The sequence below is a fragment of the Taudactylus pleione genome, unplaced genomic scaffold, assembly GCF_031769625.1.
Source record: "Taudactylus pleione unplaced genomic scaffold, aTauple2 ptg001443l, whole genome shotgun sequence".
Taxonomy (NCBI): domain Eukaryota; kingdom Metazoa; phylum Chordata; class Amphibia; order Anura; family Myobatrachidae; genus Taudactylus; species Taudactylus pleione.
This window is the reverse complement of record NW_028285842.1, coordinates 1-16,327: the sequence shown is the minus strand read 5'-3', so window position 1 is coordinate 16,327 and position 16,327 is coordinate 1. Positions and strand designations below refer to the sequence as shown.

General features: G+C 50.6%; 1 protein-coding gene across 2 annotated transcripts in view; it reads right to left on the bottom strand.

The window, feature by feature from the left end:
- The window catches only part of LOC148442583 (uncharacterized), a 71,772-nt gene extending 55,463 nt beyond the window's left edge, over positions 1-16,309 (bottom strand). For both annotated transcript variants that reach the window (XM_088463760.1, XM_088463761.1), the window contains exon 1: positions 16,164-16,309. The gene's annotated coding sequence lies outside the window, so the exon portion shown is untranslated. The remainder of the gene's footprint in view (positions 1-16,163) is intronic.
- Positions 16,310-16,327: the final 18 nt, after the last annotated feature.

The following is a 16,327-nucleotide window of genomic DNA, read 5'->3' as shown; positions in this document are numbered from 1 at the left end:
CAGGTCACACACAGGTCACACATCCCACAGGTCATACACAGGTCACGCATCTAACACATCCCACAGGTCACACATATAACACACATCCCACAGGTCACACATCTAACACACATCCCACAGGTCATACACAGGTCACACATCCCACAGGTCACACATCCCACAGCTCATACACAGGTCACACATCTAACACACATCCCACAGGTCACACATCTAACACACATCCCACAGGTCACACATCTAACACACATCCCACAGGTCATACACAGGTCACACATCCCACAGGTCATACACAGGTCACACATCCCACAGGTCATACACAGGTCACGCATCCAACACACATCCCACAGGTCACACATCCCACAGGTCACACATCCCACAGGTCACACATCTAACACACATCCCACAGGTCACACACAGGTCACACATCCCACAGGTCATACACAGGTCACACAACTAAAACCCATATTACAAACAACCCAAAGGTCACACACATTACACAGGTCAAACACACGCTACACACAGGTCACACACACGTGTATGACCTGTGTGCTGTGTGTAACATGTGTGCAATGTGTTTGACCTGTGTGTAACGTGTTACACACAACCCACAGGTCACACATCTAACACACATCCCACAGGTCACACATCTAACACACATCCCACAGGTCATACACAGGTCACACATCCCACAGGTCATACACAGGTCACGCATCTAACACATCCCACAGGTCATACATCCCACAGGTCATACACAGGTCACGCATCTAACACACATCCCACAGGTCATACACAGATCACACATCCCACAGGTCATACACAGGTCACACATCCCACAGGTCATACACAGGTCACACATCCCACAGGTCATACACAGGTCACGCATCTAACACATCCCACAGGTCACACATCTAACACACATCCCACAGGTCACACATCTAACACACATCCCACAGGTCACACATCCCACAGGTCACACATCTAACAAACACATCCCACAGGTCACACACAGGTCACACATCCCACAGGTCATACACAGGTCACACATCCCACAGGTCATACACAGGTCACGCATCTAACAAATCCCACAGGTCACACATCTAACACACATCCCACAGGTCACACATCCCACAGGTCACACATCCCACAGGTCATACACAGGTCACGCATCTAACACATCCCACAGGTCACACATCTAACACACATCCCACAGGTCACACATCTAACACACATCCCACAGGTCATACACAGGTCACACATCCCACAGGTCACACATCTAACACACATCCCACAGGTCACACACAGGTCACACATCCCACAGGTCATACACAGGTCACACAACTAAAACCCATATTACAAACAACCCAAAGGTCAAACACATTACACAGGTCAAACACACGCTACACACAGGTCACACACACGTGTATGACCTGTGTGCTGTGTGTAACATGTGTGCAATGTGTTTGACCTGTGTGTAACGTGTTACACACAACCCACAGGTCACATATCTAACACACATCCCACAGGTCACACATCTAACACACATCCCACAGGTCATACACAGGTCACACATCCCACAGGTCATACACAGATCACGCATCTAACACATCCCACAGGTCATACATCCCACAGGTCATACAAAGGTCACGCATCTAACACACATCCCACAGGTCATACACAGATCACACATCCCACAGGTCATACACAGGTCACACATCCCACAGGTCATACACAGGTCACACATCCCACAGGTCACACAGGTCACGCATCTAACACATCCCACAGGTCACGCATCTAACACACATCCCACAGGTCACACATCCCACAGGTCACACATCCAACACACATCCCACAGGTCATACACAGGTCACACATCCAACACACATCCCACAGGTCATACACAGATCACACATCCCACAGGTCATACACAGGTCACACATCCCACAGGTCATACACAGGTCACACATCCCACAGGTCATACACAGGTCACGCATCTAACACATCCCACAGGTCACGCATCTAACACACATCCCACAGGTCACACATCCCACAGGTCACACATCCAACACACATCCCACAGGTCATACACAGGTCACACATCCCACAGGTTATACACAGGTCACACATCCCACAGGTCATACACAGGTCACGCATCTAACACATCCCACAGGTCACGCATCTAACACACATCCCACAGGTCACACATCCAACACACATCCCACAGGTCATACACAGGTCACACATCCAACACACATCCCACAGGTCATACACAGGTCACACATCCCACAGGTCATACACAGGTCACACATCCCACAGGTCATACACAGGTCACGCATCCAACACACATCCCACAGGTCACACATCCCACAGGTCACACATCCCACAGGTCACACATCTAACACACATTCCACAGGTCACACACAGGTCACACATCCCACAGGTCATACACAGATCACACATCCCACAGGTCATACACAGGTCACACATCCCACAGGTCATACACGGGTCACACATCCCACAGGTCATACACAGGTCACACATCCCACAGGTCATACACAGGTCACGCATCTAACACATCCCACAGGTCACGCATCTAACACACATCCCACAGGTCACACATCCCACAGGTCACACATCCAACACACATCCCACAGGTCATACACAGGTCACACATCCCACAGGTCATACACAGGTCACACATCTAACACACAACCCACAGGTCACACATCTAACACACATCCCACAGGTCACACATCCCACAGGTCATACACAGGTCACACATCCCACAGGTCATACACAGGTCACACATCTAACACACATCCCACAGGTCACACATCTAACACACATCCCACAGGTCACACACAGGTCACACATCCCACAGGTCATACACAGGTCACACATCTAACACACATCCCACAGGTCACACATCTAACACACATCCCACAGGTCACACATCCCACAGGTCATACACAGGTCACACATCCCACAGGTCATACACAGGTCACACATCTAACACACATCCCACAGGTCACACATCTAACACACATCCCACAGGTCACACACAGGTCACACATCCCACAGGTCATACACAGGTCACACATCTAACACACATCCCACAGGTCACATATCTAACACACATCCCACAGGTCACACATCTAACACACATCCCACAGGTCACACATCTAACACACATCCCACAGGTCACACATCTAACACACATCCCACAGGTCACACATCTAACACACATCCCACAGGTCACACATCTAACACACATCCCACAGGTCACACACAGGTCACACATCCCACAGGTCATACACAGGTCACGCATCTAACACATCCCACAGGTCACACATCTAACACACATCCCACAGGTCACACATCTAACACACATCCCACAGGTCATACACAGGTCACACATCCCACAGGTCACACATCCCACAGCTCATACACAGGTCACACATCTAACACACATCCCACAGGTCACACATCTAACACACATCCCACAGGTCACACATCTAACACACATCCCACAGGTCACACACAGGTCACACATCCCACAGGTCATACACAGGTCACGCATCTAACACATCCCACAGGTCACACATTCTAACACACATCCCACAGGTCACACATCTAACACACATCCCACAGGTCACACATCTAACACACATCCTACAGGTCACACATCTAACACACATCCTACAGGTCACACATCTAACACACATCCCACAGGTCACACATCTAACACACATCCCACAGGTCACACACAGGTCACACATCCAACAGGTCATACACAGGTCACGCATCTAACACATCCCACAGGTCACACATCTAACACACATCCCACAGGTCACACATCTAACACACATCCCACAGGTCATACACAGGTCACACATCCCACAGGTCACACATCCCACAGCTCATACACAGGTCACACATCTAACACACATCCCACAGGTCACACATCTAACACACATCCCACAGGTCACACATCTAACACACATCCCACAGGTCACACACAGGTCACACATCCCACAGGTCATACACAGGTCACGCATCTAACACATCCCACAGGTCACACATCTAACACACATCCCACAGGTCACACATCTAACACACATCCCACAGGTCACACATCTAACACACATCCTACAGGTCACACATCTAACACACATCCCACAGGTCACACATCTAACACACAATCCCACAGGTCACACACAGGTCACACATCCCACAGGTCATACACAGGTCACGCATCTAACACATCCCACAGGTCACACATCTAACACACATCCCACAGGTCACACATCTAACACACATCCCACAGGTCATACACAGGTCACACACCCACAGCTCATACACAGGTCACACATCTAACACACATCCCACAGGTCACACATCTAACACACATCCCACAGGTCACACATCTAACACACATCCCACAGGTCACACACAGGTCACACATCCCACAGGTCATACACAGGTCACGCATCTAACACATCCCACAGGTCACACATCTAACACACATCCCACAGGTCACACATCTAACACACATCCCACAGGTCACACATCTAACACACATCCCACAGGTCATACACAGGTCACACATCCCACAGGTCATACACAGGTCACACATCCCACAGGTCATACACAGGTCACGCATCTAACACATCCCACAGGTCACACATCCCACAGGTCACACATCTAACACACATCCCACAGGTCATACACAGGTCACGCATCCAACACACATCCCACAGGTCACACATCCCACAGGTCATACACAGGTCACACATCCCACAGGTCATACACAGGTCACGCATCTAACACACATCCCACAGGTCACAGGTACACAGTACAGGTTACACATCCCACAGGTCATACACAGGTCACACATCCCACAGGTCATACACAGGTCACACATCCCACAGGTCATACACAGGTCACGCATCTAACACATCCCACAGGTCACACATCTAACACACATCCCACAGGTCACACATCTAACACACATCCCACAGGTCACACATCTAACACACATCCCACAGGTCACACATCTAACACACATCCCACAGGTCATACACAGGTCACGCATCTAACACATCCCACAGGTCACACATCTAACACACATCCCACAGGTCATACACAGGTCACGCATCTAACACATCCCACAGGTCACACATATAACACACATCCCACAGGTCACACATCTAACACACATCCCACAGGTCATACACAGGTCACACATCCCACAGGTCACACATCCCACAGCTCATACACAGGTCACACATCTAACACACATCCCACAGGTCACACATCTAACACACATCCCACAGGTCACACACAGGTCACACATCCCACAGGTCATACACAGGTCACGCATCTAACACATCCCACAGGTCACACATCTAACACACATCCCACAGGTCACACATCTAACACACATCCCACAGGTCATACACAGGTCACACATCCCACAGGTCATACACAGGTCACACATCTAACACACATCCCACAGGTCACACATCCCACAGGTCATACACAGGTCACGCATCTAACACACATCCCACAGGTCATACACAGATCACACATCCCACAGGTCATACACAGGTCACACATCCCACAGGTCACACATCTAACACACATCCCACAGGTCACACATCTAACACACATCCCACAGGTCACACATCCCACAGGTCACACACAGGTCACACATCCCACAGGTCATACACAGGTCACACATCTAACACACATCCCACAGGTCACACATCTAACACACATCCCACAGGTCACACATCTAACACACATCCCACAGGTCACACATCTAACACACATCCCACAGGTCATACACAGGTCACACATCCCACAGGTCATACACAGGTCACGCATCTAACACATCCCACAGGTCATACATCCCACAGGTCACACATCTAACACACATCCCACAGGTCACACACAGGTCACACATCCCACAGGTCATACACAGGTCACACAACTAAAACCCATATTACAAACAACCCAAAGGTAACACACATTACACAGGTCAAACACACGCTACACACAGGTCACACACACGTGTATGACCTGTGTGCTGTGTGTAACATGTGTGCAATGTGTTTGACCTGTGTGTAACGTGTTACACACAACCCACAGGTCACACATCTAACACACATCCCACAGGTCACACATCCCACAGGTCATACACAGGTCACACATCCCACAGGTCATACACAGGTCACGCATCTAACACATCCCACAGGTCATACATCCCACAGGTCATACACAGGTCACGCATCTAACACACATCCCACAGGTCATACACAGATCACACATCCCACAGGTCATACACAGGTCACACATCCCACAGGTCATACACAGGTCACACATCCCACAGGTCATACACAGGTCACACATCCCACAGGTCACACATCTAACACACATCCCACAGGTCACACATCTAACACACATCCCACAGGTCACACATCCCACAGGTCACACATCCCACAGGTCACACATCTAACACACATCCCACAGGTCACACACAGGTCACACATCCCACAGGTCATACACAGGTCACACATCCCACAGGTCACACATCCCACAGGTCATACACAGGTCACACATCCCACAGGTCATACACAGGTCACGCATCCAACACTCATCCCACAGGTCACACATCCCACAGGTCACACATCCCACAGGTCACACATCTAACACACATCCCACAGGTCACACACAGGTCACACATCCCACAGGTCATACACAGGTCACACAACTAAAACCCATATTACAAACAACCCAAAGGTCACACACATTACACAGGTCAAACACACGCTACACACAGGTCACACACACGTGTATGACCTGTGTGCTGTGTGTAACATGTGTGCAATGTGTTTGACCTGTGTGTAACGTGTTACACACAACCCACAGGTCACACATCTAACACACATCCCACAGGTCACACATCTAACACACATCCCACAGGTCATACACAGGTCACACATCCCACAGGTCATACACAGGTCACGCATCTAACACATCCCACAGGTCATACATCCCACAGGTCATACACAGGTCACGCATCTAACACACATCCCACAGGTCATACACAGATCACACATCCCACAGGTCACACATCCCACAGGTCATACACAGGTCACACATCCCACAGGTCATACACAGGTCACGCATCTAACACATCCCACAGGTCACACATCTAACACACATCCCACAGGTCACACATCTAACACACATCCCACAGGTCACACATCCCACAGGTCACACATCTAACACACATCCCACAGGTCACACACAGGTCACACATCCCACAGGTCACACATCCCACAGGTCATACACAGGTCACACATCCCACAGGTCATACACAGGTCACGCATCTAACAAATCCCACAGATCACACATCTAACACACATCCCACAGGTCACACATCTAACACACATCCCACAGGTCACACATCCCACAGGTCACACATCCCACAGGTCACACATCTAACACACATCCCACAGGTCACACACAGGTCACACATCCCACAGGTCATACACAGGTCACGCATCTAACACATCCCACAGGTCACACATCTAACACACATCCCACAGGTCACACATCTAACACACATCCCACAGGTCACACATCTAACACACATCCCACAGGTCATACACAGGTCACACATCCCACAGGTCATACACAGGTCACACATCCCACAGGTCACACATCCCACAGGTCACACATCTAACACACATCCCACAGGTCACACACAGGTCACACATCCCACAGGTCATACACAGGTCACACAACTAAAACCCATATTACAAACAACCCAAAGGTCAAACACATTACACAGGTCAAACACACGCTACACACAGGTCACACACACGTGTATGACCTGTGTGCTGTGTGTAACATGTGTGCAATGTGTTTGACCTGTGTGTAACGTGTTACACACAACCCACAGGTCACATATCTAACACACATCCCACAGGTCATACACAGGTCACACATCCCACAGGTCATACACAGGTCACGCATCTAACACATCCCACAGGTCACGCATCTAACACACATCCCACAGGTCACACATCCCACAGGTCATACACAGGTCACACATCCCACAGGTCATACACAGGTCACACATCCCACAGGTCATACACAGATCACGCATCTAACACATCCCACAGGTCATACATCCCACAGGTCATACAAAGGTCACGCATCTAACACACATCCCACAGGTCATACACAGATCACACATCCCACAGGTCATACACAGGTCACACATCCCACAGGTCATACACAGGTCACACATCCCACAGGTCATACACAGGTCACACATCCCACAGGTCATACACAGGTCACGCATCTAACACATCCCACAGGTCACGCATCTAACACACATCCCACAGGTCACACATCCCACAGGTCACACATCCAACACACATCCCACAGGTCATACACAGGTCACACATCCAACACACATCCCACAGGTCATACACAGATCACACATCCCACAGGTCATACACAGGTCACACATCCCACAGGTCATACACAGGTCACACACAGGTCACACATCCCACAGGTCATACACAGGTCACACATCCCACAGGTCATACACAGGTCACGCATCTAACACATCCCACAGGTCACGCATCTAACACACATCCCACAGGTCACACATCCAACAGGTCACACATCCAACACACATCCCACAGGTCATACACAGGTCACACATCCCACAGGTCATACACAGGTCACACATCCCACAGGTCATACACAGGTCACGCATCTAACACATCCCACAGGTCACGCATCTAACACACATCCCACAGGTCACACATCCCACAGGTCACACATCCCACAGGTCACACATCCAACACACATCCCACAGGTCATACACAGGTCACACATCCAACACACATCCCACAGGTCATACACAGGTCACACATCCCACAGGTCATACACAGGTCACACATCCCACAGGTCATACACAGGTCACGCATCCAACACACATCCCACAGGTCACACATCCCACAGGTCACACATCTAACACACATTCCACAGGTCACACACAGGTCACACATCCCACAGGTCATACACAGATCACACATCCCACAGGTCATACACAGGTCACACATCCCACAGGTCATACACGGGTCACACATCCCACAGGTCATACACGGGTCACACATCCCACAGGTCATACACAGGTCACGCATCTAACACATCCCACAGGTCACGCATCTAACACACATCCCACAGGTCACACATCCCACAGGTCACACATCCAACACACATCCCACAGGTCATACACAGGTCACACATCCCACAGGTCATACACAGGTCACACATCCCACAGGTCATACACAGGTCACGCATCTAACACATCCCACAGGTCACGCATCTAACACACATCCCACAGGTCACACATCTAACACACATCCCACAGGTCACACATCCCACAGGTCACACATCCCACAGGTCACACATCCCACAGGTCACACATCCAACACACATCCCACAGGTCATACACAGGTCACACATCCAACACACATCCCACAGGTCACACATCCCACAGGTCACACATCTAACACACATCCCACAGGTCACACACAGGTCACACATCCCACAGGTCATACACAGGTCACGCATCTAACACATCCCACAGGTCACGCATCTAACACACATCCCACAGGTCACGCATCTAACACACATCCCACAGGTCACACATCCCACAGGTCACACATCCCACAGGTCACACATCCAACACACATCCCACAGGTCATACACAGGTCACACATCCCACAGGTCATACACAGGTCACACATCCCACAGGTCATACACAGGTCACGCATCTAACACATCCCACAGGTCACGCATCTAACACACATCCCACAGGTCACACATCCCACAGGTCACACATCCCACAGGTCATACACAGGTCACACATCCCACAGGTCATACACAGGTCACACATCCAACACACATCCCACAGGTCATACACAGGTCACACATCCCACAGGTCATACACAGGTCACGCATCCAACACACATCCCACAGGTCACACATCCCACAGGTCACACATCTAACACACATTCCACAGGTCACACACAGGTCACACATCCCACAGGTCATACACAGATCACACATCCCACAGGTCATACACAGGTCACACATCCCACAGGTCATACACAGGTCACACATCCCACAGGTCATACACAGGTCACACATCCCACAGGTCATACACAGGTCACGCATCTAACACATCCCACAGGTCACGCATCTAACACACATCCCACAGGTCACACATCCCACAGGTCACACATCCCACAGGTCACACATCCAACACACATCCCACAGGTCATACACAGGTCACACATCCCACAGGTCATACACAGGTCACGCATCTAACACATCCCACAGGTCACGCATCTAACACACATCCCACAGGTCACACATCCCACAGGTCACACATCCAACACACATCCCACAGGTCATACACAGGTCACACATCCAACACACATCCCACAGGTCATACACAGGTCACACATCCCACAGGTCATACACAGGTCACACATCCCACAGGTCATACACAGGTCACGCATCCAACACACATCCCACAGGTCACACATCTAACACACATTCCACAGGTCACACACAGGTCACACATCCCACAGGTCATACACAGATCACACATCCCACAGGTCATACACAGGTCACACATCCCACAGGTCATACACAGGTCACACATCCCACAGGTCATACACAGGTCACGCATCTAACACATCCCACAGGTCACGCATCTAACACACATCCCACAGGTCACACATCCCACAGGTCACACATCCAACACACATCCCACAGGTCATACACAGGTCACACATCCCACAGGTCATACACAGGTCACACATCCCACAGGTCATACACAGGTCACGCATCTAACACATCCCACAGGTCACGCATCTAACACACATCCCACAGGTCACACATCTAACACACATCCCACAGGTCACACATCCCACAGGTCACACATCCAACACACATCCCACAGGTCATACACAGGTCACACATCCAACACACATCCCACAGGTCACACATCCCACAGGTCACACATCTAACACACATCCCACAGGTCACACACAGGTCACACATCCCACAGGTCATACACAGGTCACGCATCTAACACATCCCACAGGTCATGCATCTAACACACATCCCACAGGTCACGCATCTAACACACATCCCACAGGTCACACATCCCACAGGTCACACATCCAACACACATCCCACAGGTCATACACAGGTCACACATCCCACAGGTCATACACAGGTCACACATCCCACAGGTCATACACAGGTCACGCATCTAACACATCCCACAGGTCACGCATCTAACACACATCCCACAGGTCACACATCCCACAGGTCACACATCCAACACACATCCCACAGGTCATACACAGGTCACACATCCAACACACATCCCACAGGTCATACACAGGTCACACATCCCACAGGTCATACACAGGTCACGCATCCCACAGGTCATACACAGGTCACGCATCCAACACACATCCCACAGGTCACACATCCCACAGGTCACACATCTAACACACATTCCACAGGTCACACACAGGTCACACATCCCACAGATCACACATCCCACAGGTCATACACAGGTCACACATCCCACAGGTCATACACAGGTCACACATCCCACAGGTCATACACAGGTCACACATCCCACAGGTCATACACAGGTCACGCATCTAACACATCCCACAGGTAACGCATCTAACACACATCCCACAGGTCACACATCCCACAGGTCACACATCCCACAGGTCACACATCCAACACACATCCCACAGGTCATACACAGGTCACACATCCCACAGGTCATACACAGGTCACACATCCCACAGGTCATACACAGGTCACGCATCTAACACATCCCACAGGTCACGCATCTAACACACATCCCACAGGTCACACATCTAACACACATCCCACAGGTCACACATCCCACAGGTCACACATCTAACACACATTCCACAGGTCACACACAGGTCACACATCCCACAGGTCATACACAGATCACACATCCCACAGGTCATACACAGGTCACACATCCCACAGGTCATACACAGGTCACACATCCCACAGGTCATACACAGGTCACACATCCCACAGGTCATACACAGGTCACACATCCCACAGGTCATACACAGGTCACGCATCTAACACACATCCCACAGGTCACACATCCCACAGGTCACACATCCAACACACATCCCACAGGTCATACACAGGTCACACATCCCACAGGTCATACACAGGTCACACATCCCACAGGTCATACACAGGTCACGCATCTAACACATCCCACAGGTCACGCATCTAACACACATCCCACAGGTCACACATCTAACACACATCCCACAGGTCACACATCCCACAGGTCACACATCTAACACACATCCCACAGGTCATACACAGGTCACACATCCCACAGGTCATACACAGGTCACACATCCCACAGGTCATACACAGGTCACGCATCTAACACATCCCACAGGTCACGCATCTAACACACATCCCACAGGTCACACATCTAACACACATCCCACAGGTCACACATCCCACAGGTCACACATCTAACACACATCCCACAGGTCACACACAGGTCACACATCCCACAGGTCATACACAGATCACACATCCCACAGGTCATACACAGGTCACACATCCCACAGGTCATACACAGGTCACACATCCCACAGGTCATACACAGGTCACACATCCCACAGGTCACGCATCTAACACACATCCCACAGGTCACACATCCCACAGGTCACACATCCAACACACATCCCACAGGTCATACACAGGTCACACATCCCACAGGTCATACACAGGTCACACATCCCACAGGTCATACACAGGTCACGCATCTAACACATCCCACAGGTCACGCATCTAACACACATCCCACAGGTCACACACAGGTCACACATCCCACAGGTCATACACAGGTCACACATCCCACAGGTCATACACAGGTCACACATCCCACAGGTCATACACAGGTCACACATCCCACAGGTCACACATCCCACAGGTCATACACAGGTCACACATCCCACAGGTCATACACAGGTCACGCATCTAACACATCCCACAGGTCACGCATCTAACACACATCCCACAGGTCACACATCCCACAGGTCACACATCCCACAGGTCACACATCCAACACACATCCCACAGGTCATACACAGGTCACACATCCCACAGGTCATACACAGGTCACACATCCCACAGGTCATACACAGGTCACGCATCTAACACATCCCACAGGTCACGCATCTAACACACATCCCACAGGTCACACATCTAACACACATCCCACAGGTCACACATCCCACAGGTCACACATCTAACACACATTCCACAGGTCACACACAGGTCACACATCCCACAGGTCATACACAGATCACACATCCCACAGGACATACACAGGTCACACATCCCACAGGTCATACACAGGTCACACATCCCACAGGTCATACACAGGTCACACATCCCACAGGTCATACACAGGTCACACATCCCACAGGTCATACACAGGTCACGCATCTAACACACATCCCACAGGTCACACATCCCACAGGTCACACATCCCACAGGTCACACATCCAACACACATCCCACAGGTCATACACAGGTCACACATCCCACAGGTCATACACAGGTCACACATCCCACAGGTCATACACAGGTCACGCATCTAACACATCCCACAGGTCACGCATCTAACACACATCCCACAGGTCACACATCTAACACACATCCCACAGGTCACACATCCCACAGGTCACACATCCCACAGGTCACACATCTAACACACATCCCACAGGTCATACACAGGTCACACATCCCACAGGTCATACACAGGTCACGCATCTAACACATCCCACAGGTCATACACAGGTCACGCATCTAACACATCCCACAGGTCACGCATCTAACACACATCCCACAGGTCACACACAGGTCACACATCCCACAGGTCATACACAGGTCACACATCCCACAGGTCATACACAGGTCACACATCCCACAGGTCATACACAGGTCACACATCCCACAGGTCACACACAGGTCACACATCCCACAGGTCATACACAGGTCACACATCCCACAGGTCATACACAGGTCACACATCCCACAGGTCATACACAGGTCACACATCCCACAGGTCATACACAGGTCACACATCCCACAGGTCATACACAGGTCACGCATCTAACACATCCCACAGGTCACACACAGGTCACACATCCCACAGGTCATACACAGGTCACACATCCCACAGGTCATACACAGGTCACACATCCCACAGGTCATACACAGGTCACGCATCTAACACATCCCACAGGTCATACACAGGTCACGCATCCCACAGGTCATACACAGGTCACACATCCCACAGGTCATACACAGGTCACACATCCCACAGGTCATACACAGGTCACACATCCCACAGGTCACACACAGGTCACACATCCCACAGGTCATACACAGGTCACACATCCCACAGGTCATACACAGGTCACACATCCCACAGGTCATACACAGGTCACACATCCCACAGGTCATACACAGGTCACACATCCCACAGGTCATACACAGGTCACGCATCTAACACATCCCACAGGTCACACACAGGTCACACATCCCACAGGTCATACACAGGTCACACATCCCACAGGTCATACACAGGTCACACATCCCACAGGTCATACACAGGTCACGCATCTAACACATCCCACAGGTCATACACAGGTCACGCATCCCACAGGTCATACACAGGTCACACATCCCACAGGTCATACACAGGTCACACATCCCACAGGTCATACACAGGTCACACATCCCACAGGTCATACACAGGTCACACATCCCACAGGTCATACACAGGTCACACATCCCACAGGTCATACACAGGTCACACATCCCACAGGTCATACACAGGTCACGCATCTAACACATCCCACAGGTCACACACAGGTCACACATCCCACAGGTCATACACAGGTCACACATCCCACAGGTCACACATCCCACAGGTCATACACAGGTCACACATCCCACAGGTCATACACAGGTCACACATCCCACAGGTCACACACAGGTCACACATCCCACAGGTCATACACAGGTCACACATCCCACAGGTCATACACAGGTCACACATCCCACAGGTCATACACAGGTCACACATCCCACAGGTCATACACAGGTCACGCATCTAACACATCCCACAGGTCACACACAGGTCACACATCCCACAGGTCATACACAGGTCACACATCCCACAGGTCACACATCTAACACACATCCCACAGGTCACACACAGGTCACACATCCCACAGGTCATACACAGGTCACACAACTAAAACCCATATTACAAACAACCCAAAGGTCACACACATTACACAGGTCAAACACACGCTACACACAGGTCACACACACGTGTATGACCTGTGTGCTGTGTGTAACATGTGTGCAATGTGTTTGACCTGTGTGTAACGTGTTACACACAACCCACAGGTCACATATCTAATACACATCCCACAGGTCATACATGTTACAGACAGCCGACAGGTCATACACAGGTCACACATCCCACAGGTCATACACAGGTCACACATCCCACAGGTCATACACAGGTCACGCATCTAACACATCCCACAGGTCACACACAGGTCACACATCCCACAGGTCATACACAGGTCACACATCCCACAGGTCACACACAGGTCACACATCCCACAGGTCATACACAGGTCACACAACTAAAACCCATATTACAAACAACCCAAAGGTCACACACATTACACAGGTCAAACACACGCTACACACAGGTCACACACACGTGTATGACCTGTGTGCTGTGTGTAACATGTGTGCAATGTGTTTGACCTGTGTGTAACGTGTTACACACAACCCACAGGTCACATATCTAATACACATCCCACAGGTCATACATGTTACAGACAGCCGACAGGTCATACAAGTAGTACAAACATCCTATAGGTCACACAGCACACAGGTCATACACATGTTACACACATCCAAATAGGTCATACATGTATGTGGGGGCAGCAGCTCAGGCCGGGTCTCCTCCTCCTATTATCCTGTCCGCGTTCCTCTCTCTCCTGCCCCACTGCGGCCTCCGTCACTTCCTACTACTGGCCGCCGCCGCCATTACTCTTCCTGGCAGCTGCCAGTTCCTCCCCTACTTCCCCCTCCT